This window comes from Panthera tigris, chromosome A1 (assembly GCF_018350195.1).
Source record: "Panthera tigris isolate Pti1 chromosome A1, P.tigris_Pti1_mat1.1, whole genome shotgun sequence".
Classification (NCBI taxonomy): domain Eukaryota; kingdom Metazoa; phylum Chordata; class Mammalia; order Carnivora; family Felidae; genus Panthera; species Panthera tigris.
Genome location: NC_056660.1, coordinates 104,066,269 through 104,092,799, shown reverse-complemented (window position 1 = coordinate 104,092,799; position 26,531 = coordinate 104,066,269). Strand labels below are relative to the sequence as shown.

At 42.3% G+C, this 26,531-nt stretch overlaps 1 protein-coding gene and 1 long non-coding RNA gene across 5 annotated transcripts in view; one reads left to right on the top strand and one right to left on the bottom strand.

The window, feature by feature from the left end:
- The window catches only part of MARCHF3 (membrane associated ring-CH-type finger 3), a 147,529-nt gene that overhangs the window by 42,208 nt on the left and 78,790 nt on the right, over positions 1–26,531 (top strand). The gene's annotated exons all lie outside the window — the stretch shown is intronic.
- LOC102950014 overlaps positions 1–26,531 on the bottom strand; it is a 120,512-nt gene that overhangs the window by 25,238 nt on the left and 68,743 nt on the right. For all 4 annotated transcript variants that reach the window (XR_006216527.1, XR_006216526.1, XR_006216529.1 and 1 more), the window contains 2 exons: positions 22,980–23,066; positions 2,183–2,338 (listed from right to left, as the gene is read on the bottom strand). This is a non-coding gene — a long non-coding RNA (uncharacterized LOC102950014). The remainder of the gene's footprint in view (positions 1–2,182; positions 2,339–22,979; positions 23,067–26,531) is intronic.

Sequence of the window (26,531 nt, the reverse complement as noted above, 5' to 3'; positions counted from 1 at the left end):
AACAAAAGTAGAAAGGAGTGTTTGGAAACAGCCTTAGCTATTTCACGGCAGACTCTGGGAGGACTCCAGGCCAGGGATTCTAAATACCATAGTAGTCAAGTAAAGTGTTCTTATAAAAGTAAAATGAGCCTGCCTGGCAGCCTGTGCAGAAGGAAGCCTCACTCCAAACATAATATTTGATGCTGTCCACACTTTAGCACTCTGTTACCGTTGGCTTACGTATCAGATGTGATGTTTTCTCTGGTGGTTGTTTAAAGAAAGGGGGCTGGAAAAATCCCCAGTTTGTTGGTATGGCGGGAGGAAAACTGTGCATACGCAAGCACGGATCCCTCTCCAAACTAAACACGTATACGGCACCTTCAGTTGCAAGGGAACGGCGTTTAGTGTTACTTCCCAACGCCTTGCGAAGGACATTAATATTCCGTATCCATTTTACTAACGTATTTAAAGCAAAGGGGTCTCCAGGAAGTTTTCTCCACATACAATTCCTACAGCTGGAGCGGAAACCAATTCTGAACCATCTCCTCTTCTAAATTATGCCTCTGCCTGGCTTTCGCCATCAGAAGCTCCTGAGGCTGTACTGTCGGGGAAGTGGGCTCAGGGCCCCAGATGCTCATGTGCCAGAGTCGCGGATCCCCAAACGGGTCCGCATTTATTCGGCCTTCTGCACAGCCTTGCTTGACAGAGTAAAAGGCAAAGTAGGGGCCTCCTGTTAGGAGAAGTTCCATTCTTCTGAGAAGCTTTTCTTTCTCAGTGGACAGCGAACTATCCAGAGCAATCCTGGAAGAAGTCATTTGTTCACGGCTGGAGGCTGATTTGCCGCCCCGCAGAAGCACACGCAGTGCAAGAAGACACACGGCGAGTCGGGGATTTTTCTGCACATTCAGCAGGGCACTGCGCTCGAACAACCGCTTGAAGAATGCTGAAGTCATGTGTCGCTGCGCACTGGAACAGTTCTTTGTGCAGCAGAAAAGCTTGACTGGTAGCTTCAGGGAGAGAGTCACGCACAACTGGTCCTACCCGCCCTGGATTTTCAGTTTGGGGCCACGGAGAGCTTATTTCAAATCCACAGATAGTCTCAAAACAACTTCAGACTCTCTTTCAACCACCCCCCTCGCCAGACCTTTCAGTAAAGATGCTAACAGGCTGCCAAACTGAAAATAGTAATTTCTCCTCTCCTCCACGTACTTTATCTGCCTGGCTGGGCCAGAAGATCACTCTGGACGTTCGCCGAATGAAAGTTTCGTTTGCCAACTAGTGGCCCACGGGCCCACCCAGCGTCAGATGATGTATTTTGTTTGGCCTTTACTGTGTTTTCAAGAAACGTGTGAGTTGTCAACCTGTAAAACTCAGGACATTCCGCATAAAAATCTACGTTTCTGGTTTCTCTTAAAATTCTGAAGTTCTGGTGATCCCAGGCCCACATTCTCAAGGCATACAGTGTGGTGAGGCCAAGGGGTAGCTCTGTGCTCCGGAGCAGACGTCCGTAGTGACGCGGTCCCTGCCAGTGTGAAGTGTCACCTACTGATGAACAAGATTCTCCCACGCATGCCAGAGTCCTCAATTCAGAGATGGGTGAAATGAGTTCAGTGTAGGGTACAGGACTTCACTCTCATGTCCAAAAGAAATAACCACTGTATCAAGCCCAGAGACCATAAGGAACAGCACACTTAGCTGGAAGACAGGTAACATGGCTGTGTGACACAACTCCCCTTTCTCTGTGCTGCTACCTCAGTTTCCTTACCTGCACTGTGGAGGTATTAGTAGCTGCCCCTCGTCATCTTACTCAGTAATTCAGCCATTTAATAGCATCTATACAGAGGGGCCAACATCGAGGGTTTAAAGTCTTACAACAAGGATCCGCAAGTAGGACTTCATTTTCCCCACATATAAAGGGTCATAATAATAAACCTGTCTGCACCTGGCATATTCTGTATTCTCAATCATCGTGAGTTTTGTGTGTGTGTGTGTGTGTGTGTGTGTGTGTGTGTGTGTGTGTGTTTTAAAGTACCAACTGTTTGCCAAGATTTGTGCTAGGCCTTGGAAATATGAGTTTTTTGTTTTTATTGTTTTTTTTTAGGAGTTCCATTATCAGGCTTCTAACATAAGAGGTCCTTGGTATTTAGGGGGCCATATTTGAATCAGTACATTTCCCCCCAGAAAAGTATATACACACACTAACTTGCATAACATTCCAGGGGTGTGGCAGTTCCTAAAGCATGTTCAGGGGGTCTGCCCCATTGGGTAGGTCCTCACGAGGAGTGGTCCCACAGGATGCGGAAGTGGTGGTTCCAGAAGACGCAAGAGTCTCACGAAGGAATAGCCAGGCAGCGCGGTTCTGTGTGAGAGCAAAGGGCAGAGGTGAGATGGGCAGTAAGAGCAGTTTTTACTGGACATCACTTTTTTTTTTTTCAGATGGAGAAAATGTTCCTATTACAACTCATGCAGTCAGACCTAGCATTTTGTCTGTCTCTCACGTGTATAACTGCAGCTCCTTTTTAAAAAAATTTTTTTTAATGTTTATTTATTTTTGAGAGAGAGAGTGCAAGCAGGGGAGGGGTAGAGAGAGGGGGAGACAAAGAATCCGAAGCGGGCTCCTGTCTCCGAGCTGTCAGCACAGAGCATGAGGTGGAGATCGAACTCACAAACCGCGAGATCATGACCTGAACCTAAGTCAGACGCTTAACCGACTGAGCCATCCACGCACCCCAGCAGCTACTGTGATACATGCTATGTTCTGGAATTATCTTCTCTCCTACGATGCTTTAACCCTTTTTATCTAAATAGCTCTAAGTCATCTTGGGTATGGAGACTCATCTCAGTATTTATTAAGCCGGACCACTGCTTTTGCATAGGGTTGATTAGGCATCTTGGCTTTTGTCCATATTCCAGTCTTTTCCTAGTCTTCAACCTGTAGTTCCCAGTATGCACAGAACTAATTGCACATGGGACCTGATTATCTGTTGGTGACCCAGATGGGGCCAGTGGTCACTCTGGGCCACCTCTGCCCTTGAGCCTTTCTGACCTTTAGGTTGGATGCAGCACTTTATCACGTTCCCTCCAAAACAAATCCAACTGCACAAGTACTGGGAGGTGGGGAGGTAGGTTTTACTTAGAGTGTGGGAGACAGAGTGAAAATTCACTGCATTTCTCATCAAAATGCCCACTAGAAAACCCCCACCTGCTGAAGCTTTTCTCCTTCAAAGGCCAGACTCTGGTCTTTCCTCTATCTTCACCCACTCTGTAGCCTGTGCTAATTCAGAGAACGGAACTTCTAAGCTTCTGCAATTTTGCTTCCTCATTCCTGTTATTTAATACCGGGTGAATTATGAGAAAGCTTCCGCGCCGAGGATGACAATTTTGTTTACACCATCCAACAAGCAACAAGCCCTCCTTAGTATTCCTGCTATTTGTGGGGGGGGTAGGAGGAAGTTAAGTCACAAACACATCTTCCTCTCCTCCCCACCCCCACCCTACCAACAACTGACATTCTTCACTTATTACCTTGACGGCACCCTTGATGTTAGAACACGTAAACTCATCTCTCATTTTTGGACAGCCGCACAGTGTGCCGTTGTATATATGCAGGAGGATGCATTGAGCCATGCCCAGAAATTTACTTTATTTTCCTTTTTCCTGTTACAAACAGTGTGACAAATATCGCATGCTTGTGTATGGGTAGGATAAATTACCGGAATCGGTATTTCTGTGTCATGAATGTGTACGTTACAACGTTTAGTGGGTACTGTTATCCAGGGATTTGTCTCCCAACCCATTGTGTAGAAGAGACTATTTTTGTTTTCCTAAGATTACCTCGTTTTTTATGTTTGTGTACTCATGGTCCCACCTTGATTCAGTAAAGGTTTAAGGTGGGTGGCAGAGAAATAGAACTTATAGGCAGATGGGAAGGGAAAATAGAAAACAAAGATAAAGACATAAAATGGGGGCGCTGGATGGCTCAGTCAGTTGAGCATCCAACTCTTGATTTCATCTCAGGTCATGATCCCATGGCTGTGGGATGGAGCCCCCCACATTGGGCTCTGCACTGAGTGTGGAGCCTACTTCAGATTCTGTCTCTCCTTCTGCCCCTCTCCCCGGTTTCTGTGCTCTCTCTCTCTCTTTCTCAAAAAAAAAAAAAAAAAGGTTTTAAAAAAGTACATAAAATGGACTGGTGAGTAAGTAAGGGTATTATAAAAATTCATTCAAAGTCACTCATAAACATCCATTCAAACTGGGGCACCTGCGTGGCTCAGTCGGTTGAGCATCCAACTTTGGCCCAGGTCATGATCTCACAGCTAGTGAGTTCGAGCCCCGCGTCGGGCTCTGTGCTGACAGCTCAGAGCCTGGAGCCTGCTTTGGAGTCTATGTCTCCCTCTCTTGCTGCCCCTCCCCCGCTCATGCTCGGTCTCTCTCTATCTGTCAAAAAATAGATAAACATTTAAAAAAAAATCCATTCAAATTCATGCAAACCAGGCATCCTTCAGGTTTGGCACTAAGCTTTCCAGCAGCCAATGCAAAGAGGGGAAAGTGATCGATTATAGAATCCACAACTAAAAACAGCCATGGCTTGCCGGCCTCATCCAAGAAACATTGCACACTGAGACTGTCCTCAGCAGTGTGACCTCGTATGAACCCCACAGCACCCTGGTATCTGCCCATTTTTCTCAGACCCAAAGCAGAGCCCCGCTGTTACATGCACACATGCTGATTATGTTGGGTGGGGTGCCAGCCTGGTCACGGCTGATAAACCAACCCCCTGCCTCCGAATATGGCCAGATAACAGGGTGTTTACGGTAGGCATCGTCACTCGAATACACAGACCTTCCTTTCTCTTAAAAAAGCTTCTGGGACCTGCCTTAGAGGATGAGACCAGAAGTAAATCTGCACCAGTGGAGGGTAAGCGCAGTCAGGAAAGCTGTCACACAGGCACACTCCCAAGCACCTGCTGGGTGAGCAGGCAAAGGGGTGGATGGGTGTGTTCCCCATGCTGCCCAGGGCTGGGGGACAGGGATGCCCCGAGGGAGTGAGGAGCCAGGGGACACCTGTGTAAACGGCCAGCAGCAATCACCACCAGCAGGCTGAATCCCCTGACATGGGTCAGATGTCTCTACAAGCTCTGACCCAAAGCAAAGGGAGTCGAGCTGGACCACAAGCAGTGGAGGAGCTAAGGGACAACGGAACTCGGGCATGGACTTGAAAGCAGGGCGAACTAGCGAGAAGGGAGTGGGTCTCCAAGGGAAGAGGCTGGCAAAATACAAAACCAAATGGATTGAGTCACATAAGGTTTTGTCCCCAAGCCCCACTGAGCTCTGGGTAATTTTACCCACAAGCTACCCTGCACTGAGGTGTGGACACCCAGACGTAACCAGGAAAGGACCTATCGGCAATGTATCGTGAGCAGAAAGAAAAAAAGAGTTCAGAACATGTCTCAGCCCCATGAATATAGAGGGGTAGTATTTTCCTTTGTCATTCCCTGGATACAAAGGAGAAGAAAGTACAAGAAAGTTATTTGAAGGGAAAGAAACAGAAAAGACCGTGGGCCCCTGATTGAAGGATTTTTTTTTTTTTTTTTTTTTTTTGAGCATCACCCTGGGGATTCACCATAGAGAGAGACGTAAGAACAGCAGGCCACTCCCCAGGGAGTAAAAGGAACCAAAAGACACATAGAGACATGCCTGTTGGGGACATGACATGGCATGGCATGGCGAGAAAATGAGGTACATTTTCCATTTAGAGAAGACTGATCTTATTTAATGATCCTTACATTCCCTTGATTCAAGTGTGTCCACGTGAAGGTTGACTTTTGAACCATGAGTTTTAGCCACTACAGCTGTTCTGGGTTTTAACTTCACCCACGCAGATCCTGACCCACTGTCTAAAAGCCTCCAGCCCTTCACACTGGTCTGTGAACACAACTCTGCTTTGCCTAGACCTGGGAGAATGCCTTCCCCATCCCCATGTTCTGTGTACCTCCAGGCTAGCAATGAGAGCATCCCAGGATGTCTGGCTGATGAGGAAATAGGATCCCAAGCTGTAGATTCTCGTATAACTTCACCAGAATATTATACCAGTGAAAACATAACTTGAACTTACATGTGGGAAAACACGAAAGTGTGGTAGTCAGGTTTCACTATGAGACTGCTGTATTCTACGTTGAAAGATTTCAGTAGGACTGTGTTAGCCAGATGACTTCAGGTATCACGTGCAACTTAACTTGTCACTAAGTTTTTTTCAAGTTTATTTACTTATTTTGAGAGAGAGAGAGAGAGAGAGAGCGCGCGCGCGCATGTGTGGGGGAGGAGCAGAGAGAGGAGAGAGAGAGAATCCCAAGCAGACTCCTTACTGTCAGCACAAAGCCTGACTCGGGGCTCAGTCTCATGAACCATGAGATCATCACCTGAGCCAAAATCAAGAGCCAGATGTTTCATGGACTGAGCCACCCAGGCTCCCCTTTGTTAAGGCTTTTAAATCATTGATAAAAATGAACTTATTGGGATAAAGTCGTGCCCAGACTGTGACAGAATATATAAAAATGAGTGTAGGTTACAGAAAAAAAAAAAAAAAAACACCTGTTTTCTTACTGTCCAAATAGCTACCATTTCCATGTGTCATATGGTGATCTGAAATTGTGGTCAGGACTCCTCCTAATCTATTTTTATTTATTTTTTTTTTTTATTTAAAAAAATTTTTTTTTAACGTTTATTTATTTTTGAGACAGAGAGAGACAGAGCATGAACGGGGGAGGGTCAGAGAGAGGGAGACACAGAATCTGAAACAGGCTCCAGGCTCTGAGCTGTCAGCACAGAGCCCGACGCGGGGCTCGAACTCACGGACCGCGAGATCGTGACCCGAGCTGAAGTTGGCCGCTTAACCGACTGAGCCACCCAGGCGCCCTTCTAATCTATTTTTAAATGAGCTCATCACATGAACATGGCTAGAAAGTTGCCACCTTTGATCAATATGCTAAATATTGAAATATGCCACCTTTGATTTTGACGCGAAAACCCCCAGTTAAGGCTCTTAATCATTTCCATGGTGAGTTTTGAACAAAATACAAGAGCAAGAGTATTATGAAAAGGTTGCTTAGGTTACCCTCCCCCTCTGATTATCCAAAGAACAACAAAGCCAAAATGTGGAGAAAATCAAGATGCTCTTTTAGCCAAAAAGACTGGTGAGGCTTATACCTCCTTGGGTGGTGACTTCAGACTTTTTTCCCCTCAGCTAGGCGTAGCCTTGACAGAGGAAGGTGGGAGCCAGGGGCCTGGACCATCTCCCCCACCTTAAAAAATAGTTTGCTTTGTAGTATGAGGCATTCTTCTGCCCCTAGATTATAATGAAGGTTTTTAGGTAATGTTGCCGGCCATCGCCTTAGGCAGTTCTATATAGTGAGGAACTACAAAACTGTGTGACATATATTCCAATAGACAGAATTTACTACTTTATAGTTGCAGAAGCAATAATTCACAAACATTGCTTTCAATGTTGTTTTGGGGAGAGAGAGTGCAAGTGGGGGAGGGGCAGAGAGAGAGAATCCGAAGAAGGCTGGGGGGCGGTCAGCACAGAGGCGGACGCGGGACTGGAGCTCACCAGCCTTCTACCTGTGAGATCGTGACCTGAGCCAAAGTCGGACACTTAACTGACTGGGCCACCCAGGTGCCCCACACTCGAACATTTTTATTTCTAGCACTGCTGAACTGAGTGGGGTCATCACGATGCATTTTAGGCAAACGGGGTGTGAGAGTTAAGGACGGTTTCCCCCCAACTCCCTGTGCTGCCTTCCGAGCTCCTGGGATTGTCTAGCTGAGTGTCTGAGGGGGGTGAGAAGCTGAGTCTCCACTGGAATCAGGATGGGCAAGACCCACGGGCCGCCAGCTTTGCACACGCATCCCCTGCAGGTGAAAGCGGTGCTGCCTCACACTTGCTTCGCCTGGCACAAGCCCCAGAGGAGTGGGATTCCACAGGGCTGCACCTGCTCAGGCCTCCACAAATGACAGGCTGCTGCAGGATGTGTTTACTCACCCAGTTAGTGTGACCCAACACACAAGTCTGTGGGCACAGGGCAGTCACCACCCACCCCCCACCCCACCCCACATCCCTACCCGCTCCCCTGGGAGCCTGCAGAACTATGCAGGTCAGGTTGTGAAAGCACATCATCCCTGGTTATTTAGAAAGGTGTTTGCAATTCCCAGGAGGTTGCTCTTGTTAAACTCTGCTCATTGTACTAGTAGAAAACAATGAGTGTGATTACTCTTTATTCTCTGGAACATCTCAAGGGAGCTCTTTGCCCATGTGACTCTCCAGGGAGACATGATGACATGGTGACATCTACCTATACCCAGGCAGGTGGCACAAATAACTAAAGAAAGAGTATGGGGGGGGGGGAAATAATGAAATTTTAAAGTAAAATGTGTAACTATGGATTATAAACAAATACTTATACTCAGTGTAAAAAGAATATATTTTAAAACTGACATCATGAAATGTAGAGAAATAAGTATCTAATTTTTGCTGGGTATAAGGGGGAAATGCAGTGTATAAATCATGCAGAAAACACATTTTCTCCATTGCTGGAGGGTATTTGGGATTGGTAGCTAAAACTTTTTAAATTTACAGGTCTTTTTCCAGCGTTATTTATTTATTTTTTTTAACATCTTGTCCCAACATCTAGGTCCTAGACATTGGACCTCTTTTCCCCAAGATCAGGATACTTTTTTTTTCTCTCCTCATTCGTACAAGAGGCCAGTGAGGATAAATTCAAGCAAACAGTTGTAAATGCCTCTCTTGCCACACTTAGGATTTTTACAGCAGCCACAGAAAATGAAACCAGGGACGCCTGGGTGGCTCAGTCGGTTGAGATTCCAACTCTTGGTTTGGGCTCAGGTCATGATCTCACGGTTCGTGAGATCAGGCTACATGTTGGGCTCCATGCTGACAGTTCGGAGACTGCTGGGGATTCTCTCTCTCCCTCTGTCTCTGCTCTTTCCCCACTCTCTCTCTCTCTCTCTCTCTCTCAAAAGAAATAAACTTAAAAAGAAAAAAAGAAGATGAAACCGGCTGGGGATGTGAGTGGATGATGGTAAGGCTGTACCAGGTGGGACGAAGATGCTGATAGGGGAACCTGACCTACAATTAATGAATGACATCAACGCCTTTCATGTGGAACAGCACACCCGAGGGCTGGATGATACAAGCACGAAAGAAGAGAAAGATATCATCTTGTTAATTGACCTAATCGCACCTCCTCCCCCAGAACTACAGATGATTTATAACACAGAACTTCCTCTAATGCCATCAAACTGCCTCTCCCAGAAACACCACATAGTAGTGATGGTGAATGGTGATCATGAGCGAGGAGAATTTTTGCCCCTGCCTCCTGGCCATTATTTCCTCTGTGAACTTACTTAGGGAAAGCTGATGTGAAACTCACATCTTGGTTTAGGGTTGGGGTTTTTTTCCTCCCCCCTTTTTTTTTTGTTTTTAATTTGAAGCAGTCACACCCTCCACCCCAAACAGACTGCAGATCCCGCCGTTGTGTTCCTAACTTTGTGTTATGAACGTTGGACTCTGGAAAGCAACAGCAGTCTTGGTGGAACCGGTGTGGATAATGCAAGCTTTTGGTATTGGAAAGGGAAAAATGAAAAGAGCTGTGCAGGAACAAGAAGTGTGGCATTTTTTCCTCATATTTCTAGGTGATAGACAAATTGTTAGTTACCACACGTATAATTTATTGGTAATTGCTCTAATTTGCCTCCTAAGTTTCTAAAGTCGCCAGTTCACTGAGATCAAGTATTTTGTACCTATAAAATAGGAATCATGTGATAATTTAATGAAGTAGCTGCCCAGCTAGGGCGATTTCTGTGCAAATGCAGTTATTGACATTATAATTTAGAAAAGTGGGGGAGGGATAACAGAGTCGAACTCCCGAGAAGCCTAGTGACTAATATCACTCACTGGGATTAAAATGCTACGTACACATTTCCTCCTGTGGACATAGGGATACTAAGATAACTTTTCTTTGGGTTGGTTTGCAGTCTGTTTAAAAGAAAACGTGTACTTGCTCCTTGGAGCATGGTAAGGGCTGGATACCAGATCCCTCCTGTGGGCGGTCTGGGAGACAGAGGGCTTGGGAATTTGCAAACGACAGTAGAGCAGAGCCTAGCAGAGCCCCGCCGAGCCAGCTGCAGGGATGCTGCAGACTGACTGGGTTGGCACAGCACTTTTGGCTCTTCTCAAAGCACTTGTCTCAAAAAATAATTAGCTGACTTCCAGTACTGTTTTAAGGACCTAAATGCAAAAGGTATTCTTGCGGCTGGCCTGACAGATTTCTCTCTGTTCCTGAATCTCTGCGATTTACCCACAGAGACATTTTCTACTTATCTTCTCTACTGAATAGCCAAACAAGCTGAGGTCTCATTCTGTGTCTATGGCATCAGCAAAATTGTAAACTCCTCTGCTTGCTGAGCTCTGTTCTTGCTGATTTGTAAGAGGCAGGAACACAGTTTAACATTTGGTTCTCAGGTTTAAACTTGTGGTCCTGAAAATGGCAGAAACTAGGAAAATGAAGTTTTTAGCTGACCTTTGACAACTCTGGAAATAGAGGTGACGGAATAAACGTGAATTGCTCAGGACATTTTGGAAAGTCACTCCTTTGTCAAATTCAGCTGGCGGACATCCTGGGACTGATAAAATTCCTTTGCAGTTCATCAGAATATAACTTTGGCTCAATCTGTCAAAGTCACAACCACATCTCTCACGAGTACCATTTGGCCACAGGTCAAATCCATTATCACAAACACAGGAGATGTTCCTGAATAGCATTCCTAACCACTGTCGATGTCTACATGCATGGAGTAAGAGCAAATATCAAGAAAAAATGTAAGAAAAACAATGCAATTTAGATGATCCCTGCTATTTTTATCGAAATCCGGAAATTCTTCCAAGTGACCAAATGGCATTTGGAAAAATAACCGTACCCTTGGAACCTGAAATCAGACTGTCAATGATGAAGATTTTAAAATAATTTATGGCTTCATAACTTTCTTGGTACATACTTTTAGCATGTTCACGACCAAGGAGGAGCCCCCAGATGAGTCTTCTGGCTTAATGCTTGCTTGATCAATGTTCTGGAAGCAACAGGGCAGGATGGACCACCCATTTATCCTCAAAGTGGGATCCTAGGGCCATCATCATTAACCTAATCTGCTAGCATATCAAAAAGGCAAAATCAGGGTCCCAGCATTTCTGGGAGTGGGGCGCAGGAATCTGGGTTTTTACAAGCTCTTCTGGTGATCACGACGTTCACTGGAGTTTGAGAGCCACTGGCCTCAGGGTCTCTGGGACAAACTGTCAACTGGCAACTGATGGTTTGTGGTTGTACCTGCTTATCTTTCTTTCTGCAGATGGAAGAAATGTGGCAATCGTGCCATCATCCTTTGAAAGCTAGCTAGGTCCCAGCTGCTGACTTTTGCTTTCTTTTCTCCACAACATTTCCCAATACCTGGATCAGAACTATGGGGCACCATACGTTGAAACTGACTTAAGATGACAGTCTGTAGGTTAAACTTGGAACGTGTAAGGAGCTCCTCCTAAACTTGTTTTAGTTTGTTTGGTACTAAGAGGTGACCATACACCTAAACAGTAATACACAGGCTTCCTGAATCAGCTCTCTGAACATCTTAGCCATCTGTAACCCAGAAAGTAGACCAAAAAGACCTTTTATCATTCAACATGTATATTATGAAAACTGCACACCCAAGCTTGTTCCTTTTTTTTTAAGTTTATTTATTTTGAGAGAAAGAGAGAGAGAGTGCACAAGGCAGAGAGAGAGAATCCCAAGCAGGATCCACACCACCAGTTCAAGCCTGATGGGGGCTTGAACCCATGAACGGCAAGATCATCACCTGAGCCAAAATCAAGTCGGATACTCAACTGACTGAGCCACCCAGGTGCCCCAGAGCGTGTTCCTTTTAAAGAAATTCTTGGAGGCTGCCAAAATCTTCTCAGTCTTAAAAACTAGTTGTGCCTCAGTATCACATGAGAAGCTTTTTTTTTTTTTTTTAACCTAAATGTAAGAGCTAAAACTATAAAACACTTAGAAGAAAACTTAGGTGTAAATCTTTGTGATCTTGGGTTAGGCAACAGTTTCTTAGCTATGACACCTATAGTACAGGCAATCAAGCAAAAAATAGATAATTAAAAATTAAAACTTTTGTGCTTCAAAGGACACTATCAAGAGAGCGAGTGAAGAGTAGGAAATACTTGGAAATCATATATCTGAAGAGGGTCTAGTATTTAGAACATATTTTTAAAAACTCAACTTACAACTCAACGATAAAAAACCCAAATAACCTGATTTTAAAAGTCATCAAATATTTGAACAGACATTTCTCCAAAGAAGATGTACACATGGCTGATACGCACACAATAAAATGCTCAACATCATTGATCATTAGGGAAATAGGAGTCAAAAACACAATGAGACGGCACATCACAGTAAGATAGCTAGAATCAAAAAGATAGAAGATACCAAGAGTCAACAAGGATTTGGAGAAATTGGAACCCTCACACGTTGCTGGTAGGAATATAAAATGGCACAGCCACTTGGGAAAACAGCCTGGCAGTCCCTCAGAAACTTAAAACAGTTACCGTAGGACCCAGCAATTCCACTCCTAGGTATATACCCAATAGAACGGAAGACATGAAAGCTTGTACATGAATGCTCGCAGCAGCCTTGTTCCTTAAAGCCAAAAAGTGCAAACAACTCAAATGTCCATCAACTAATGAGTGGATAAACAAAATGTGGTATATTTATACAATGAGGTATTATTTACCGTTAGAAAGGAGTGTGAAATACTGAAATACTGCCACCATGCTGTGACATGGATGAACCTTGAAAACATTAAGTGAAAGAAGCCAGATACAAAAAGCCACATATTGTGTGATTCCATTTACGTTAAATGTCCAGAATAGCCAAAGCCATAGACACAGAAATGTGACTAGTGGATTCGTGGTTGTCAGGGGCTGGGGGAAGTCTGATGGCCACACAACTTTGTGAAATACTAAAACCACTCAATGGTAGACCTAAAAGGGTGTATTTTATGGTATGTAAATCCTGTTTGAGTTTTTAAAAAACAGTCAGCAAGGTGGATTTGGCCGGTGGGGCCAAGCATATTTCCATAATCAAAAATGATGTGTGATATACACTGAATTAGAATCACCGAGGATGGGGCCAGGGTTGCTATGGTTTTGACAAGTTTCCAGGTACTTTACTTGAAACCAGTCAACTGCTGATTGGAAAATCAGTGGTTGGGGACCACTGGTCTCTATATGGTTCTGTTAGTCCGATTCTCTTAGAAGGCTGAGAGAAAAGCAGTTTCTACAGGGAGACAAACAGGAGGAAAAAAAAATGTGTGTATATATATATATATATATATATATATATATATATATATATATATATATATATAAAATTTGCTGACAGCCCAACAAGACACAGTCAAGAATAAAACGCACATATAACAGCTGAAAAAGCCTAAGTATTCTGAGTCCACTTAGCCCAGAAGCAAAGAGTCATATGTGCCATAACAATCCGACATCATCGCTATGTTACAACTTTTGATATTCATAGCGATGACCTGGAGGCATTCAGAGAGGATTAAACTGTGTTCAGTAAATGTTATTTAAGGCATGTGGAGGTAAATACTCGTTTTAGAAAATAGCATTTTAAGAATGCTCCAAGTAGTAAAACCTCAACAATTGAGGAAATCTGATTATCCAGGTAAGGTAGTTTAGAAATCCTTAATAGCTTTATTTTAAAGTTTTCTAATTTTTTTTCCACTTGGCTTTCACAAACAAGAATCAGTCTTGCAACTAAGGAAAAATAACAGGATATAAACTTCCTGAAATGAGCATTAGACACAGAAAGCATTTCAGGGGAGAGCGACAGAGAGGGAGAGATTTTTGGTTTTTTAATGCATACTCCTTTGTAAGCCAGTAGGCCTTTCTGTTTTTAATCGACTTTACTGAGGTATAATTCATATGCAAAAAAATATTTTGAGCATGTGATCTGAATGCCTTTGACAAATGTGTACGCACACCCATGTAACTACCATTCCATCGATACACAGAACATTTCCACCTCCCTCGAATCATGTGCCCCTTTGCGGTCAGTCGCCCGACCATGTACCCACCTTGCCCCAAGCAACCAGTGATGTGATTTCTGGCACTATTGATTAATTTTGCCTCTAGAATTTCAGACAAACAGGCTCATACTATGTATGTCCTTGGGTCCAGCTTCTTTCAACACAGCTATGACATACATGTATGTTGCTGCATGGGATTAGTAGTTCATTCCATGTTATTACTGAGTAGTATTCCTTATATGAATATACCAAAATTTACTAATCCATTCACCTCTTGCTTTCTGTTGGGGGCTGTTAGGAATGAAAGGGCCCAAGTCTTTTTATGGACGTATGTTTCCATTTCTCTTGGGTAAATACCCAAGGCTGGGCCATGTGTTAAATATATGTTTAACATAATAAGAAACTGCCAAACCTCCTCTCAAGTAGTTTCACCATTTTATACTCCCACTAGGAATGCAGGACAGTGACGGTGAAAGCCTCTACCAGGACTTACAAACTAGTAGAGATAAAATCCTCTCTCTAGGTGACTTTCATGTCTCATTGATTCATTATTTTGTCTGCTATTGTAGGAGCTTCACCTTGTATTTCTGTAACATTTCTCTATACAGTTCCAAACCCTGTTTAGGCCTCAACCAGCGTTAATAATGATACACTATAAATTAATTATATATATCATTATCAGCATACTATATCATTAATATGCCATTAATAAAACTAAAGTTTCAGGGCACCTGGGTGGCTCTGTTGGTTAAGCGTCCGACTTCAGCTCAGGTCATGATCTCACGGTTCATGGGTTTGAGCCCCATGTCAGGCTCCGTGCTGACAGCTCAGAGCCTGGAACCTGCTTTGAATTCTGTGTCTCCCTTTCTTTCTGTCCCTCCCTTGCTTGCACTCTGTTTCTGTCTCAGTCTCAAAAATAAAGAAACATTAAAAAATAATAATAAAATAAAAATAAATAAGACTAAAGTCTCAAGCACAAAACATTTTTCCTGGCCAGTGATAGCTAAAAATGGCTTCCCAAACAGCATTTATGTATGTTCCTTTCTAATGAGTGGGCAATGGCTGTGAATGAATCCTTGACTGTGTAACATCTTGGCAGTTTTTGTTTTTTATCCTTTCCAAAATCGACTTTCTGTGAAGTCAGTGCCTCAGTTCACAAAAGAGGAGCAGTACAGTTTAATGTTAGAGCCCTAGCTAAAGAGGTAGTCAGACCAGGGTGAACATGGTGAATTCTTTCCATGGGCCTGTTCTTTAACACACAGAGAGCTCTGGATCCCACATCTGCAATCTGGGAGATGGGCGTTATAAATATCCTTATCTCATATAATTGTTCTGGGGACAATGATCTCATGTAGGTAAAGCCCTTGGCAATGCTCCTAGTTCATATTTATTGCTTAAGAAATGGAAGCTTTAAAAAAGACACGTTCCAATGTGAGTGAAGGAAAAAGTCATCATAGGAAACGCAGCTCGAGTTCTGGAAGATAAATCCCCTCTCCTTGCTTTGTCTAGGAAGCCTGCTGCCTCTCTCTCCTTGGAAGTCAGGGAGATCCCCGTTCCATTAGCTGCCAATAAGTCCCATCCTCCACAAGGTCATTCCCTCCCCATCCTCTGCTCCTGCTGGGGCTGGCTGCGGGAGGTGGGGGGGGTGGGGGGGGGGCGGCATGTGACCCTTCTCTCACCTCGTGCCAGTCTGGCTCACCTGCTCAGAAGCCTGAACTCACCATGCTGCCCTCTGCCTCAGCTGTTTCTACTGATCTGGGACTGAAACCTCCCGCTTCCTTTCAGAACTCAACATCCCATGTGCTCAGGAGACGTACCAGACCCATGGGTTGAGGGATTAAGAGGCACCGGCTCTCTGGACCCCAGCCTCCAACAACCATAACAGGACCATAGGAGAAAGCTCACTAGATGCACATCTTAAAATTCCAGAAAATCATTCTTTAAGCTTAATTCTCCAAAGACGTGGACCGTTAGGAAGAGAGAAACCCTCCAGATTCAGGCTCTCAATTTAGAAATCATTTGGTAAATGTTTCTTTTTGCACCTGCACTGGGCACCTTTATGGAATAGCCAGTATTGGATCTGCCCTAGCTCCTAACTCTGGAGAAATTGCAGTCTGTCAGGAGGGGAATAAACCATACCAGTAAGTAAGTTAATTAGGAAATGGAATGTGTTTAGGTATGTGTAGGAAAGAGAGCGACCAGGGAAACTCGGATTAACCAGCATTATGTTTTTAAATTGGTAAATCTGCTGACCGGAACACTGCACTGGGGCAGATCTTGTCATCTTCTCTGTGTTGTGCCCTTCACTCTACGGTGTTAGTTCCACCTCAGGCCAAAGACGGGTGAGACACAGCAGCGGGGAAGTGGGGAGGAGGGCAGAGGTTACGGTCTGGCAGAATCTGGGTGAAGTCATTCGAACCGTAGTTCCAGATCCTTCTGTCAGATACCCTCTAAGGTATCAACTGAAGGACCGGACCGGCTGACATCTGTGACACTTGGCCCAAGCAGCTAGTTCACTGAGGGAGCGAGCGCCCTCAGCCAGAATGGGTGAAGGTGTGAGATAATCCAATGTTGTATTAAATATTGAAAATAAGCCCCAAGGTAGGAGTGCTCTTTAGAGAGGCGCTTTAGCTCTCTGATGCCGCCCCTTAGGCCAGTTTTCTGTTACACACAGGAGAGAGAATGCCAGAAAATATTGGTGAATTAGTTTGACGAACTTCAGGAGTTTAAAATGAGCATCCTTGACATTTTGACATCCTAGCCCATTTTCCTTTGGCTTTCCTAACGCAAGACGATGGAAGACTTGATTCTCTGCTTGCTTTTCTTCAACTGCTGAAAAAACTCCCTAGATTTTTTGTTTCTTGAAAGATTCACCAATTTAAAAACTAAGCTTACATTTCTGTCAGCTTCCAGTTCTAAAAATTTTCAGTGTCTTAGATCAAACTTATCTTCTGTTAGTTCAAACTAATAAATAAATCTCTGTAGCAAACATCTTTTATGCCATTTACTCAAGCAGAAAATGCAGGTACTTGGTTTGCTTTTTAATTTTCTTTTTAAGGCAGCATTTCCCTTCCCCGCCCCCCAATAATTAGCAGTAACATCCTAAGGGTTTTTTTTATTTTTCCTACCCGGTAACTTTGACAAGTTACCTAAGATTGGTCAAATCTTCTATTTTGGTTTTTATGGGTATTGCACCTGATACTGTCTTGCTTCGTGAGACAAAAATACCAAGGGCAATGTATTACCCTAGTTTATTTTTTAAAGGACAAATACATTGTTTTAGGATCACTTATTTCTGTTGAAGTATTTCCCAAATTCAGATGTTGCTTCTCTAGATAACGAATTCATACAAAAATTTCTAACGGGGGGCGCCTGGGTGGCGCAGTCGGTTAAGCATCCGACTTCAGCCAGGTCACGATCTCGCGGTCCGTGAGTTCGAGCCCCGCGTCAAGCTCTGGGCTGATGGCTCGGAGCCTGGAGCCTGTTTCCGATTCTGTGTCTCCCTCTCTCTCTGCCCCTCCCCCGTTCATGCTCTGTCTCTCTGTCCCAAAAATAAATAAAAAACGTTGAAAAAAAAATTAAAAAAAAAAAATTTCTAACGGGTCATAAAAATACTTTCCCTTGTAAGTAGACAATCATGAATCTATTCAGTCTTTGCTCACTTGTTTATAATCAAAACAAAAAGGGCTAGAAAACAGATGAAAACCTGTCTATCAGGTCCCTACTCTGTGCCACACACTGGACTAAATGTTACAGACGTTTTCTGGGTAATTCTCACAATAGTCTATAAACCATGATAGGTGCTGTGATTATCTTAATTTATATATAAGAAAATTAAAGCTCAGAGAACAACAAACTTGCCCACAGTCACATGGACAGAAAGGAAATCTTTTGTTATTAAAAAAAAATAACAACAAAATGGATTCAGTAATAAATTACAGAATCACAAGTTCATATTTAGTTTTCTTGTTGCTGTTACTGAAAGCATGGAGTTATCTTATATGTACATAAACACATGGCCCTGATACTGTCCTTTGCCACATGAAGAAGTTAAGGTCCATGGAAGTGAAATGACTAACCCCCAGGGACACAGCCAGTTAAGTGGATTTCAGAACCAACCAGCAGATGCATATGGCGAGGCTCCTGTGACATGAATTCTTAAGATGTTGGCGGTGTGTCCAGAACCTCCACCCCTGGTTTTTTCTTTTTTCTTTTTTTTTTTTTTTAAGTTTATCCATTTTGAAAGACAGAGGAAGAGAGAATGACCAGGGGAGGGGCAGAGAGAGAGAATCCCAAGCAGTCTCTGTGCTCCATACTGAGCCCGACACGGGGCTCCATCTCAAGGTGGTGAGGTCATGACTTGAGCCAAAACCAAGAGTTGCTCACTTAACCGTCTGAGTCACCCAGGCACCCCTTCCACCCCTGGGCTCTTAACATGTGTAGCACAACTACTAGGCTCACGGCATTGACCCGTCCTCACTTCTTCATGTGATGCTGGCACCTCTGTTTCAATGGACAAAGAAACACAACGCATATTCCTGTTAAGTGTTCAGATGGCTGTTTGTTTACACTGCAGAGGAGTAACCGTGGTAGTTCCAGGGCTGTCACTAGTGAGCCTGTCAATGTAATTGTGTGGTGACACCACGGCAGTTGTGAAGCAATCATTCATATCCATCCTTGTGTTTATATTTAGCAGTGGCTGTTAATGGTGTAATTATAGGATATAAACAAGCTCCACCCAGAGTGAGGCCGAATGATGAGATGATTGCCTGGGGACCTAGGTTACCCAATGCATCTTGCGCTATGGAATGAAAATATCCAGCACGGACAACTTTATTGTGACTATAAATTTGGCTTCCCACTAATACCACTTCAAGCCAAATTATGTATGTTTGATGAGGCATAATTTCTTATTAGATTCGGAGAATACCAGGGCAGACTACATCATGATGGGATTATAATTTGAATTTTAATCAGGTTTTGTTCATTCCCCCATACTAGCTAATGAAATTGATTTGATAACACAGTTATTCAAATGAATAGGGGACAACATAGGACAAAAAGGGAACAAATTGTATTGCTTACCACAAACAGTACTACACTCTTTTATAATAGTAAGTGTAACTGTTGGCATTTTTTTCCTGACCTTTCCACGAACCCTCTTTCATCAGCCTCATGGTGGTCCCTTCCCCGAGACGGATGTCGGAGTCTGGGTTTTGGCCTCTCTGATTAGGGATTTCACATATCGAATTCAGCCTTCTAATGATTCGCTACAGTTTTATTTTGACAACCCTCTGTGCAAACCCTGCCTGTATATAAATCAATGCCCCTCATTGCTGACCAAGAGAGCGTGTTGAAAGCTCTCCATCAAAATATCTATCATTCGGGAAGCGGAGAGAGAAGTTCGTGTAACAGACTGTGGTTTGCTCCCTTGTACGTACTCTATTCCTCTCTTTTCTTCATCTAGCACACCCAGGATTCAGACATTTGGAATATATGTGTAAAGCAAGAGATTCCATTAACTGTATGAAGTCATCGCTAGAATAGCTATGTGATCTTACTGTCGTGTGATCTTCTAAGTCATAGCTAGGATAGCCGCTACCCTGTGATCTTACTGTCGGTCCTCACCACACCATCGGCTACCTGAGAATAATATAAGTCAGAGAAAATTAAGTTGCCTGAATAATGACTCATTTCTCCTTAAAACTGGCCACTTTTAACTCATTCCAGTGAGTATTTAGCTTCTAACCGGAGTATTTATTACCTGGTCATTTTTTCTAAATCACAGTTACATATCTAAGTACATGAACAACTAGAGTTTCATAAAGGTTAAAAAGCCAAGTAGAATAAGCCAGTGGAAACAAGGTGATACACTTGTGAATATTAAAACCATGGTATTTGCCACACTAACAGACAGTTCTCTCGTTTTTGAATGCATAAAGATGGCAAACTGTCATCACTGTGAATGGCTTGGGGGCCAGGTAATATATTGTTTCTCTAAAGTATTTAAGTCATCAAGGCAGTAGCAAGAGGTCAGTGTCTGATTTGCTTCACAGCTGGAGGCAGATCAGGGTGAACTGAGACTTGTCAAAACATTCTCAAAAGGGAAAATATTGATAAAAAAATTAAAAAGGAAAGTTCTGGAGTTTGCATAAGATGAGAAGGAACAGAATTTATTCCCCGCCTCTGTAAGGGTACTGAATATCACTTCAGTTTGCAAATATTGATACAACTGTCATATTATTTTCACACTGCGACAATTTTGAGTTTTCTTCACTTGAAACATTGTCCCAGGGGGCATTGTGACTGTTAAACTAATCTTTATTCATGATTTATGCAGCCTGAACTCAAGTCTCTGAAACAAAATTAATAAATCATGTGTTGATGGAGAGAATGGCAGAGACTGGAGACAATTTGAAGAACAATTTCTATGTGATTGGAACCACTTAGACCAACTTTTAGTTTATGGAAATTTTCGGCTTAAGATAGAAAAACTCTTAGGGCCTCCTGGAAACTACCAATTCGTTTTTTCTGTCTATTTATTTTAAGGGAGAGAGTGAGTGTGTGAGCATGTGCACACAAGTGGGGGAGGGGCAGAGAGAGAGAGAGAGAGAGAGAGAGAGAGAGAATGAATCCCAAGCAGGCTCCACACTATCAGGGCAGAGCCCGACGCGAGTCTGGATCCCACATGATCCCACTGTGAGATCATGACCTGAGCCAAAATCAAGAGTCAGATGCTTAACCAAGAGAACCACCCAGGCACCCGACAGTTCATTTTCTTGCCTGATTTACTCGAAGACGTGCTAAAGCCAGGCTACCCAAACTGACCTATGGTCAACTCACCCTTTAAAGGATACCTAGCTAGGAACATCACATAGCTCGACTTCACAGCACACCAGAACTCTAACTCAACACCTTCTGACTGCAAATTATGTCCATGTGTTCTTGCTGTTTTCTCAGAGGAGCTTTTAGAATTTAACTGAGTACCCTCTATGGAACTATAACCAAGCAAACACCTAGGAGACAAAGGTACATTGGTAATCAGTCCCAGATGCGATGCTGGTTGGAATGCCAACCAGGGCTAGCCGTTCATTAGTTACAGTTGTGTTCCACCATGGTGTGTGCTAATCGCAGCTTTAAGAACACCAAGGAATTAAGGTGTGATTATGTCTTAAATCAACTTTATTGGGGCACCTGGGTGGCTCAGTCAGTTAAGCGGCCGACTTCGGCTCAGGTCACGATCTTGCAGTTTGTGAGTTTGAGCACAGGGTCGGGCTCTGTGCTGACTGCTCAGAGCCTGGAGCCTGCTTCCGATTCTGTGTCTCCCTCTCTGTCTGCCCCCTCCCCTGTTCAAGCTCTGTCTCTCAATAATAAATAAATGTTAAAAAATTTTTAATAAATAAACTTTATTTTTTAGAACAGTTTTGTATTTACAGAAAAACTGCAGATAGTAAAAAAAAAAAAAAAAAAAAGTTCTCATATACCTCCCACCCAGTTTCCTCTATCACTAACACCTTAAATTAGTATAGTATCTTTGTTACAACTAATGAACCAATATTGATGCATTCTTAGTAACTCAAGATTATGCTTCATTCACATTTCCTTAGTTTTTATGGAATTTTACTTAATATGCTTTTTGTGTTCCGACAGTCAGTTGTCATGTCTCCTTAGGCTCCTCTTGGTTGTGACCGTTCCTCACACGTATGCCTTGACTTTGACAACCACAAGTCAGTATTTTGTAGAATGTCCCTCCATGAGGATGCATCTAGGGTTCTGAGTTTGGGAGAGGAAGACAATGCAAGTCAAGGGCCAGTGTCCTCACACATGAAGGGCACATGTTATCAACATGACTTTTCCGGGTTGATGTTGATGGTGATCACCTGACTGAGGTGATGGGGTCTACCAGGTTTCTCCACTGTGAAGTTGCTCTTCTTCCCTCTCTTCCATACAGCATCCTCTGGAACGAAGTCACCATGCCCAGCGACACTTGAGGAACGGGGAGTAATGTTCCACCTCCTTGAGTCTGAGCATGTACATAACTTATTCAGATTTCTTCTGCACAGGCGATTGGTCTCTTCTCCCTCCCCCTCCCTTGATTTATTTATTCAGTCACTTATTGATAGAAGTATGGACTCAGATTTCGTACTTGGGCTCATGGTGCAATACTACTTTTTTTTATTTTCCACCTGTAGTCAGTGGAGCTCTTACACTTTGATCCTCTGTCTTCTTGAAATAACTCCATTATTGTGTGTGTGTGTGTGTGTGTGTGTGTGTGTGTGTGTGTGTGTGGTGGGCTTTTGTGATCATTTCTCTTTAATTTAATTGTATCTTGCACATAAAAGTCAGCCAAAGTGGTAGTTACCAGCTTTTCTCCTCTGTGTGCCAGTCATCAATCAATTTCTTTTCAAGTGAACAAGTGGCATTTTTAAAAAATCTGTCACATTTGATGTTTTACCCGAAGATTATTTGGTACCCTTGATCTTTCCTCTCCTTGTCTGTACCATCCAGTCATGAGACACTTTTTGGATTCAAAGATAAATTATTTTAAAAGTAGTAATAAATAGAGTAAATCAGAAGAGACTAGGGACATAGAATAAATGGAATATGAAGAATTTGATCACGAAAAACAAAAAAAAATACAGAATACAAAAGCAACGGCCTTTTAGAAATTTAAAAAAAAATTGAGCTTTAAAAAAAAAAAAAGCTGAAAATTCAGGATAAGTACACAAGACCATTTCTGAAACTAACATACATCTTAATATGATCAAGAACATCGAGACCAGAATAACAGCTCAGAGCACACTAACTAGTAAACTGGTAAGGACAATAAACTAATACCTCATGAGGAACAGGACCAAGACTCCCTTCACAAAGTGATCACTCAGTATTCTGCTGGAAGCCACAGACCATCCAAGAAACAGAAATCTGTGGAAAGAAGGTAAAAGATCATCATTTATAGGTGATGTTTCTGTTTACCTAAAAACAAGAGAATCAATCAAAATATAATGAATAAAAATTTAATTTAAAAAAAACCCTATCTACAAAATAAACCAAAATCAATAGCTTTTCTGTCAATGAGCAATAAGTGTGTGTAAAACATAATGGAAAAGATACCATTTACTAAAATGTAAAATATTCAATAATAATAAATGAGTACTTGGAAAACTGGACTATTTGCTGAGAGAAATAAAAGCAAACTCTAATAAAGGCTATGTAGCTAGATAGGAAGACTAAATATTTTCAAAATGTAATTCTTTTCTATGTTATTCTTCAGGTGAAACACATTTTTAAGAAAATCTCAACTTTAAAATGGTGACTCAAGGTTAAGAAAAAACAAAAAACAAAGAGAAAACAGGAAAACAACAACAACCCAGGAAGAATAAATAGAAATGATCAACAAAATGTGGGAGACAAGAGATCTTTGTCTAACAGTTACTGAAATGAATTATAAAGCTATCATAACTTTGAAATGTGATGTTTTCCAAACATAGGGAAAGCTAGGGAGAGATTCTACGATGAATAGGGATTTACTGTTGAGAACAGTGGCATACACATGAAGAAGTTACCAATAAATAAGATTGAACCAGTTGATAAACCATTTGGAGAAAATGAAAGCTGGCTTTTGACATCACACCATACACCAAAATAAAATTTAAATGTACTGAAGAATTCATGAAATTATAAAAGTCACAGAAAATCTACAATGAGGGGCACTTGAGTGGCTAAGTCTGTTGAGCATCTGACTCCTGATCTCAGCTCAGGTCTTGATCTCAGGGTCATGAGCACAAGCCTGTTGTTGGGCTCTATGCTGGACGTATAGTCTACTTAAAGAAAAAATCTAGGATAAATTTTAATCTGCTCTTGGAATGAAGATTTTTCTCAGTAGAGGAATAATAAAGGATATCACAGAGAAGAATGATATCTAAAAATTTTTGTCAAACAGACTATAAACAAAACTAGAAGACAAATGATAGGATTTTTTTTTTAAAGAAAGAGAGGGTGCACAGCAGGGAAGAGGAAGAAGGAGAGGGAGAGAGAGAGAATCTTAAGTAGGCTCCATGCCCAATTTGGAGCCTGACACAGGGCTCGATCTCACAAGAGTAAGATCATGACCTGAGCCAAAATCAAGAATTGAACTCTTAACTGACTGAGCCACCAGGCATCCTGGGATTTTTTTTTTTTAATTTAAATACACATAACAAAGAGTTAATATTTTGAAGATATATAGAGAATTCACTAAGAGAAAGGCAAAAACAAAATCAAAGGTTGGGGGAACATGAGTAAACAAATCAGAAAGACAAAACACTATGGCCAAGAAACACATGATCAGGTTTTTTTTTTTTTAATTAATTAATTAAATTTATTTATTTAAATATGAAATTTATTGTCAAATTGGTTTCCATACAACACCCAGTGCTCATCCCAACAGGTACCCTCCTCAATACCCCTCACCCATCCTCCCCTCCCTCCCACCCCCCATCAACCCTCAGTTTATTCTCAGTTTTTAAGAGTCTGTTATGTTTTGGCTCCCTCCCTAACCTTTTTTTTTTTCCCTTCCCCTCCCCCATGGTCGTCTGTTAAGTTTCTCAGGATCCACATAGGAGTGAAAACATATGGTATCTGTCTTTCTCTGTATGACTTATTTCACTTAGCATAACACTCTCCAGTTCCATCCACGTTGCTACAAAAGGCCATATTTCATTCTTTCTCATTGCCACGTAGTATTCCATTGTGTATATAAACCACAATTTCTTTACCCATTCATCAGCTGATGGACATTTAGGCTCTTTCCATAATTTGGCTATTGTTGAAAGTGCTGTTATCAACATTGGGGTACAAGGGCCCCTATGCATCAGCACTCCTGTATCCCTTGGGTAAATTCCTAGCAGTGCTATTGCTGGGTCATAGGGTAGGTCTATTTTTAATTTTTTGAGGAACCTCCACACTGTTTTCCAGAGCGGCTGCACCAATTTGCATTCCCACCAACAGTGCAAGAGGGTTCCCGTTTCTCCACATCCTCTATAGTCTCCTGATTTGTTCATTTTAGCCAGTCTGACTGGCGTGAGGTGACATCTCAGTGTGGTTTTGATTTGTATTTCCCTGATGAGGAGCGACGTTGAGCATCTTTTCATGTGCCTGTTGACCATCTGGATGTCTTCTTTAAAGAAGTGTCTATTCATGTTTTCTGCCCATTTCTTCACTGGATTATTTGTTTTTTGGGTATGGAATTTGGTGAGTTCTTTATAGATTTTGGACACAAGCCCTTTGTCCGCTATGTCATTTGCAAATATCTTTTCCCATTCCATTGGTTGCCTTTTAGTTTTGTTGATTGTTTCCTTTGCAGTGCAGAAGCTTTTTATCTTCATGAGGTCCCAATAGTTCATTTTTGCTTTTAATTCCCTTGCCTTTGGGGATGTGTCAAGTAAGAAATTGCCATGGCTGAGGTCAGAGAGGTTTTTTCCTGCTTTCTCCTCTAGGGTTTTGATGGTTTTGTGTCTCACATTCAGGTCCTTCATCCATTTTGAGTTTATTTTTGTGAATGGTATAAGAAAGTGGTCTAGTTTCATTCTTCTGCATGTTGCTGTCCAGTTCTCCCAGCACCATTTGTTAAAGAGACTGTTTTCCATTGGATATTCTTTCCTGCTTTGTCAAAGATTAGTTGGCCATACTTTTATGGGTCTAATTCTGGGGTTTCTATTCTATTCCATTGGTCTATGTGTCTGCTTTTGTGCCAATACTATGCTGTCTTGATGATTACAGCTTTGTAGTAGAGACTAAAGTGTGGGATTGTGATGCCTCCCACTTTGGTGGTCTTCTTCAAAATTACTTTGGCTATTCGGGGTCTTTTGCAGTTCCATACAAATTTTAGGATTGCTTGTTCTAGCTTCGAGAAGAATGCTGGTGCAATTTTGATTGGGATTGCACTGAATGTGTAGATAGCTTTGGGTAGTATGGACATTTTAACAATATTTATTCTTCCCTACTAAAGAATGAATGGGTCAACCAGGCAATTAGAGAAGAAATTTAAAAATATATGGAAACAAATGAAGATGAAAATACAACAATCCAAATGTTTTGGGATGCAGCGAAGGCAGTCCTGAGAGGAAAATACATTGCAATCCAAGCTTATCTCAGGAAACAAGAAAAATCCCAAATACAAAATCTAATAGCACACCTAAAGGAAATAGAAGCAGAACACCAAAGAAACCCCACACCCAGCAGAAGAAGAGAAATAATAAAGATCAGAGCAGAAATAAGCAATATAGAATCTAAAAAAACTGTAGAGCAGATCAATGAAACCAAGAGTTGGTTTTTTGAAAAAATAAACAAAATTGATAAACCTCTAGCCAGGCTTCTCAAAAAGAAAAGGGAGATGACCTAAATAGGTAA